The sequence below is a fragment of the Anas platyrhynchos genome, chromosome 2, assembly GCF_047663525.1.
Source record: "Anas platyrhynchos isolate ZD024472 breed Pekin duck chromosome 2, IASCAAS_PekinDuck_T2T, whole genome shotgun sequence".
Classification (NCBI taxonomy): Eukaryota; Metazoa; Chordata; class Aves; order Anseriformes; family Anatidae; genus Anas; species Anas platyrhynchos.
The window spans coordinates 115,837,533-115,845,435 of record NC_092588.1 but is presented as its reverse complement, the minus strand read 5'-3'; the positions used below and the strand labels follow the sequence as shown (position 1 = coordinate 115,845,435).

General features: G+C 48.8%; 1 long non-coding RNA gene across 1 annotated transcript; it reads right to left on the bottom strand.

Annotated features, from left to right (window-relative positions):
- Window positions 1–3,909: 3,909 nt before the first annotated feature.
- On the bottom strand, window positions 3,910–7,133 carry LOC106020596 (uncharacterized). Its single transcript, XR_001196139.5, has 2 exons — window positions 6,885–7,133; window positions 3,910–6,716 (listed from the first exon to the last, which is right to left on the bottom strand). It is a non-coding gene; the product is annotated as an uncharacterized lncRNA (long non-coding RNA).
- Between the last annotated feature and the right edge of the window lie 770 nt (window positions 7,134–7,903).

Below are 7,903 nucleotides of genomic sequence, written 5' to 3'. Positions count from 1 at the left end.
TGCTGGTATTCCTAAGAAGTGCAGCCAGCCCCTTACAAGGCCCTCGTGTCTCGAAGCCGCAGCAAAGGGCAGGGGCCGCTGCCACCCGGGAATCAAAGGCTGCCAGTCGGGCAGAGCCTCTGTAGCACCCCCAGTATCGACACAGGGCTCTGATGGGACTAAAACGCTGCCAAGCTCTTGTTGTTGCTGTGTTTTTCTGCCCCCGGGCTCACGAAAGGCTTCCCAAAAATATCAGTGCTACTTGCTGTGCGTGCCGGGCCAGCACGTGGCGTAACACGCGGTCCTCTGGGTTTGTGCAGTGTAAGGCTACTCTCAATTTTACTGGCCCATAACCTCATTAGGTTGGGAAGGACAGAAAGCAAATATTTGCGTGCTATAAAACCAACAGGCACTTTGTGTATAGTCCTGGCAACTGAGACGTTCCTGGAGTTCAGGGCAGGCATCTGCCCGAGCATGCAGCAGGCCAACCACGTGAGGCGTGTAAAAGCCACTCGCTAGCATCAAACTCCACGAAATATAGGTGTTAAATAGATGTTTCAGACCAAGGCATGCGAAAGGAGCATGTACACAGCATCAGCATCATGAGGAGGAAGAGAAGCTACACAAAATGCGTAGGGAAATTCCTAAAAATCCCATGTTTGGGTGAGACAGGGAGCTAGGAATTTGGATGCTGAACCAGCCTGACAAAGCCAGCAGTGGCTGTGCTCCGCAGCCTCTGCCACGCTGCAGTCTCCTGCTCGTCACGACTGCTGCAGCAGAACTTCCCCTGACAGTTCCTGACTCCCCCACCAAATCTTGGTCTCTTGCCGAGTGTCCCTGCTTTATTTGGGGCATAAAGCACCTCCCCAGGACAGAACCTGTTGTTTGCCTAGCTATGGCATGTGTCTAGGATGTTCATATTTGTACTCCTTTAGGAGAGGAAATTGTGCCTGGGTTTCCTGCGTGGCGGAGGAGCTTCTTGAGAGTAAATCATTTTACCTATCTCTGGCAGCAGACAAGCTACACCCAAAAACGTGGGCAGCATCCTCACAGGACACAGGCAATGGATCACCTCTGACCTTGCTCTTCCATCACAGAAGCACCTAAATACTGGGACTGGGGCATTTGGTGGCACAGATGCTGCGTGGTGAGCCCATGAGCCACCATCTCAGTGTCTTTTACATATCTTCAGCCATGGGTTTGCTGCAGATGACACTATGTGCACGTGAGGCCACGGGAAGACATTTGGCTTCATCACGCTCTGTTCCTAAGTGATGCTAAAGCCGGCTCTAGGCTTGCCAGATCCCTTTAGCTTAGAGACCTACACCAGCTGTGCAAGCCTCAGCGGGATTGACTTAGACCTTCTTCAACCTTGAGGAGCCAGTTTTACTGCAGACATCTCGGGAAGCCTGTACTAACTAAAAATCCTCCTGTTTAGTCTTTTAAAGGAATTTCAATGCATTGTTTTTCTCTCGGGTATAAGATGCTTATAAGGCTTCTTATAACTAACTTCAGTTACTCCAGCATTATGAAGTTGTGGTATATATTTTTCCCTTCTTTTATTGCCCTGAAGGGTTTTTGTGTGTGCTTTTTTTGCTTGTTTGCTTGTTTGTTTGATGGTACCTGCACCTCTGACCTACAGATCAGGCATTCTGGACTTTTCCATGACAGATTTCAAGGGGGAGAGGAAATCTGACACAAGCAGAAAAACCCAGCACTGAAGATTTTGCCATCACCCCCAAAAAATGCCAGTATTTTGAAGCTTAGTCCCAGAGGAAGGTTGCACTCATCCAAAAATTCTGGCAGGAAACACTATTGTTCCCTGCGAACTTAAACAGGGAGAAAAATCCCACTGCTTTTATTAATGTGCACGCCACGCGGTTGGCAAGGGCAGATAACAGAGCTGCAGGACAGTGTTTGTTTAACAGAAAGGTAAGCTAAAGTGGGATTGGAGTTCACGGTAATCAGATATTCACAGCTCCCTCTGACCCGGCTCAGGGCCCGAGGAGCTCAGTGAGCGCTGGGTGCTGTGCACAGCAGGTAACGCATCTTGCCCAAGTAATCCCCCTGCCCCGAGCATTTTCTGGAGTGCACATCCACAGCTGATTGCACAATCTGCTCTAGGGAGCCCCTCACCAGCTAGGTTTTTTCCTTGAAATGTTTGAAAAATGTTTTTGATTTTTTTTTTTTTTGTGGGGGTACACACTCTAATATTTTAGCATATTCTAGTCAAAACTGTGCTTTTCTAAAACATTTCCAAGGCTTTTTTTTTCCCCAAGATTTCCATTGACTGCAGTAGGCTTTGGCACAGGCTCTAACTGTACCAAACCTAGGACTATAAATATAGATTCCCAAGGACTTGACTGGAGGGAGTGACAGATGTATAGCTTGACTCTGAGATCTTCCAGGGCAACATTTTCCAGAAGCAAAAATGAGAATCAGCTGCGTTAAATTTATCCACACTTGGACTTCTTTGGTACGTGCAAGAGAAAGTCGCTGGGGAGCGGATGACTTTTTAATCTGCAAGTAGTGCAAAGTTTGCGTGCTGTCTTTGCAGTTTATTAAATTCCTTGGGTAAATTTTACCTCTGATGCAACGTATATAAAACATCTTCACAAGCTAGAAGGGAGGATCGATAGCGTGCGGAGAGTCGTTCGGCGCCTACTCAGAGCATTGCAGCGTGCTCTCCTGACACAGTTTTGAGCTTGGATCCGTATGGCCAGTCTTGCTTCTGATGATGGGTGCTCCCGGAGGACCTGATCCAACCCCCCAAAATTGATGGAGAAGCTCCTCTCCGCTTCCAAGGCTTTGAAACCAGGCGTAAATGCATTGATCTTCCACTGACACCGGGCTGCCTACCAGAAACCTTGCTCTTGGGATGTGGGAGGACTTTTTTGTTTGCTCTGGCTAACAGTTTGCGAGCAGGGCTGTATTTTTCCCCGTTTCTGGTGACATTTGGCTGTGGAGGAGCATTTCGGATGCAGGCTCTCGGGTAGCAGAGTGTTCTGCTGGCTCCCGCCGCAGCAGGCACGGAAATGCGTGTTTGGAGGGAAGTCCTGATTAAGATCATCAAAGCGTTTCCTTTTTTTGACTCGAACGGTCCTGCACAATGCAAGCGCCACAAGCCAAAAAGCACGAGTCAATGCTTTAATCATCAGCAGAGGTGTTGGGTGTAGAAAGGAATCGCTCATTTTTCAAGGCATACTGGCAGGGAGGATGCTCCGTGCCGGCCCCGCTGGCTTTACACCTTTTTATCGGCACCCACCCGTGCTCAGACAGGATGCAGGGGAGGCAGGACATCGGGTTGGCCCCATACGGATGCTCTGGTGCTTGTGTCGGTGTCTCGCATTGAGGAGCCCTGGAGCCTTTGCTCTCTGCCACCGCTTCTTCCCCTGGAGTGGCTGATGAGAGGAGGCTCCGGCAGGCCAGTCCCGCAGGGCTTTGAAGATGAAAAGGGCCAGTGCTCACTGATTAAACTACAGGGCTGACACACCTTTGCAAAACCTGTACTTTAGTGCTTCCAGACAAGCCAGGGAAAGCGAGCACCTCACCAAAGAGCCCAAGCAGAATACCCTCATCCCCTGGTCCTAGACCAGTGCCTTTATCCCACACAGGTGGCTGGCATCCCTCAGGTCCTCGGGCCCTGTCACAGTGCCATGGGACAAAGATGCCGTGTGCTCATCTGGCCAGGCAGGCATCAAGGCAGGAGGGAAACTCATCGCTGTGTTCCTGGGGCTGGATTTGAGACCGGGGCTGGCACCCAGAAATTGTTCTGCCACAGCCCTGCTATGCGGTGTCAAGCACGTTATTTACTCTCTGAGCTTCCTCTGCCCATCTGCTTTGGCACAGGGGGGTGCAGGATGAGAAATCTGTTACCGAAAGGCCAGGCTCGTGTTTTTCAGATATAAATGGTGCGATGATGAGTATGGAGTGGAGGGAGGAAGGGGGACTAACAGGGCTGCACGTGTCTCTCTGAATCCCATGACACCATCGTGGACATCTGGTTTGTGACAGCCCGGTCACAACCATGGCCACCCCCTTGGGGACCATGAAGTCTCTGGCCAGAGAGATGAGAAGATGGACTTAAAGAAAATGCCACAGCTCCTGGCAAAGTACCCTGACCTTTCATAAGCAGTGCTGATGTGGCGAGCGAAGAGAGTGCTTTGCTGGAGAAACTGGAGCTTTAAGGAGGGGGTGAGGAGGGCTGTCAGAAGGCAAAGACATGGAACAAAAAGAGGCCTTCCAGATCCGAAAGGCACAAAGAAGAGAGTGGGATACCACAGGGATGGGGCGGCCGGGTAGGAGGTTTGGGAGGGCAAGGAGAGCTTGAGGCACTGGGGAGGAGGAAGGGTGGAGGAGCACAGCTCGGTTCCTGCTGGACGTGTTCAGGCCCCACTCTAATATTTCACATGGTTTCGATATTCGTGTACCATGGGCTTTCAGTGCTCAGGGAAAATAAGTGTGGTATAAATGTAAGATCATTATTCACTCAGCATGTCAACTTGTTTAAATTTCCGTGAGGAGAGCAAGTATATTATGGTATTGTTATCCTATGCAGGGAGTTGTTCATTTTTAATTATAGTTCATGAGAAATACAGACTCTTACGATGTGTCATCTGCTCAAACAGATATATACATCTTCGGGAAAAATAATAGTGCCATGAAATACCATTCTTACAAGGTGCCAGAACAAAGCTCATGTGCACATCCCCTCACACTCACTGGTAAAATAAACGTAGGGGACTAAACATAGAAATGTATCCCACAGATATGTCTAGCAGCTAACCATCAGTCAGCAGGACTGGGCTGTGCAAATCCCTCGTGTGCCTGTATGTAAACAGATTCCCCCACACCCCAGGGCTGACATTCACGCATAAGGGCACGTCTCGTGTTTCCTGATTTGCTTCCTCCTCCAGCAATCAGCATCCCTACATTTGGGAAAACACAAGGGGGAGAGAAACCGGGAGCCAAAAAAGCCCAAGGTAACCCAGGGGGGGCTCTTCCTGCCCTCCGCAGGTGTTGTTCCCATCACCTCGCTGCTGGCTGCAGAAAATGAAGCCTTACCATCGCCCTTTGTCCCGCAGGCAGCAATTTTCTGCTTGTCTGCGGGAAATAATCCTCTTTTAATTTAATTATTCATTTTTCAATTATTTAAGGCGGTACTCTGGGATAGCAGCAGCGCTTTTGGTTAGCTTTCAGATCACCGCCGCCTCAGCGAGCAGAGCCCTGGGATCCAGCTCCTGGGGAAAAGGGATTCTCTGCTGTCCTATGGGGAGCTCTTCCTCCTCCTCTCCCTGCCATACCCCTTGGGACATTCCCACACCATCTGTCGACCTGCCTAGGTCCCACGGGGGCTTCACCCTGCCCAGCTGAGGCCAAAGGCTCAGGATGAGGATGGCTGAGTGGAGCCTGCCAGTGCTGAGCACAACCGCTTCAGCCCTTCCTAGGGAACCAAAGTAGATGCTGGCCCTCCGTGGAGACACTTTATATTTTTTACACTTTTCCATTCAGGCTGATTTTCCATTGAGATGCATCCGTGTTCATTCCTGAATGACATCAGCTCTGATTCGAGGGGCAGGAGTATAATTTCATCAGTCCTAAAAGGTTATTGCATCAAATAAATAAATACGTTTGTGCAGTATTGAATAGGAAGAAGTTTAAAAGAGAAGAGGCCATTTCTGCTGCCACTTGCACATTTTTGATAGATGCATCCCCATTCATTTCTCTGTAGCTAATTTTGTTTTATGCCTGCCTCAGTGAGAGCAGAGTCAGGCCTTCCTCCTGCAGCATATAGAGTGGAAAAAAAAAAAATAAATCTATTTTTAAAGCTGAAAGCCTTTCTTGCTTGTATTTATCATGTGTCACTTTGTTGGCAGAAGTGGTGTAAATGGCACATAAAAGCTAAATTAACTATTTATGGCACTGCTCATGACCCTAATATCCGCCGTCACAACAGCGGCCGGGCATTGCTTGGGCAGCAGAACTAACGAAGCCTGGATTCCTCTGCAAAGATAAGAGCTAATCCTATTCACCTCTTCCACACTGAAGCCACTAAACGGGTCTCCTTTTTCTTTACGGATGCCCATTTTTGCACTCCTCCTGGATATTTAATATCTCTAAGCTCTCTAGTCCGCTGTGAAATTTGGTCGACCCCAGCAAGGGATCCAAAAGTTATTATAGGAGCAACAAGATAAGAACAAGAAGAATGCCCAAGTCTCCATCTCAGCAGCAAACACAGCTCATAAAGGGGTCTGAAATTCCCTGCACGAGGTGGCGGAGAGGCAGATACCAGGTGGCACAAGCTGCAGGGTGCATCCCCTGGGCCAGATATTGCTGTTTTCTTCCTCTAAGGGGGGCTTTTCTCAGCCTCATACGGTGACCCGGCTTCTCTGAATGTCACCTTAGCACTGCACGAAGAGCTTTGTGTTATTTATTTTCATTCACCTAAGCACCATCTCCTCTTCCTTGCACCAGCAGCGATGCCCCCACGCTGAGCAGACAAGAAATGGTTTTCCACTTCTGCAGGTGAGGACAAGGCAAGGACAAAAACGAGCAGTCCAGCAGTTCACCTTTGGTCCTCAGGGTGATGATGGGCTGCTCCCCTTGGGCATTCTCAGCAAGACAACGTTATGCTCCTTACCTCTCCATTGCAGTAAATCCATTGGTAAAATGTCTCACGAAGACATCCTGTCCCCCATCGCAGGAAGAAGTTTCCCTCCAGCTAGGAAATTTATTCACTGTAAAATTGAACGGGAGAATAAGATTTCCAGGGAGAGCCCGCAGCTGTAATAAAGGATTATTGCCAATTTCTTAGGCCACGTGCACAGAGCCTGGCAGGCAGGTAGGAGAAGATTTTGTGTGCTCCAAACCCCACGCCCAGGCTAACTGGGTGCAGAGACCCTCACCTGCAGGTGACAGGTTAGCTGGAGCTCCTGCAAGGCTTCCCAACACCAACTGATGAAGCAAGTTGGCAGTAAGATGTTAACCTCAGACCACGTCTCTGTTTCCCAAATTCCTGACAAGGCTGATGGCAAAAAAGCTCAGCTCCCCATCGGCAGGGTAGAGGCAATAGCTCCTTTTTGGTGATGGCACTAAAGGATGCCGCACACTCCAGGTGCCGGGGGAGCCATACAAGTTCCGCAGCCTGAAATAAATACAAAATGCTACAATTTAAAGGCTCTTGTCTTTCAGTTGCTAATGGCTTAATTAAACAATAACGTTTAACAGATGTGCTTTTTCTCCTCCAATAATTCACTCCATCTGTGTCAATGTAACTGGGCCCAGATTAGTGCATCAAAGTGTAGACGTGGATGTCTTACTTCAGGTTTTATGTATTAATGCGCATTTGCATATATATTGTTTCATCTTGTGAAGAGATGAATACCTCCATAGAAGGAGATATTGCACACCATGGAGTTTAAAGAGCCTCTCTTAGTAAAGTAAGAGCAAAAAAAAAAAGCATAAATCCAGATAAATAGGCAAATACAGATACCTTGAAATGAAGCACACGTGGCTACGTGTATATTGGGGGTGTTGGCTACTGTATTACACAGCCTGGGATGTTGAGAATTTGGCGACCATTTGTTTCTGAAGCATTTTTTCTAACTTCACGTGCTGAGAAAAGAGCTTGCCTTGCTACATGCGGCAGCACACAACCACCTGAATGCCGAGGCTGGGGGAATGGGCATCCTGGAGGTACCCATGGAGAGCTTTGTTGTTTTATGGAACAGCTTTAATGGCATTAGGGATGAGCATAGCTCTGCTGATTGTTATTGTTATTACTTTAAAACACCCTTACAGGTGCAAAATGCTTTCTCAAAGACTCCAGGATGCCTGGGAGACCTTGCAGGCTGTGGCCCAGCTCTCACAGCAAGCCCACTGCCCCCAGCCCCCTGCTTCTTGACAGCTCTTGGGTCCTGTCCTG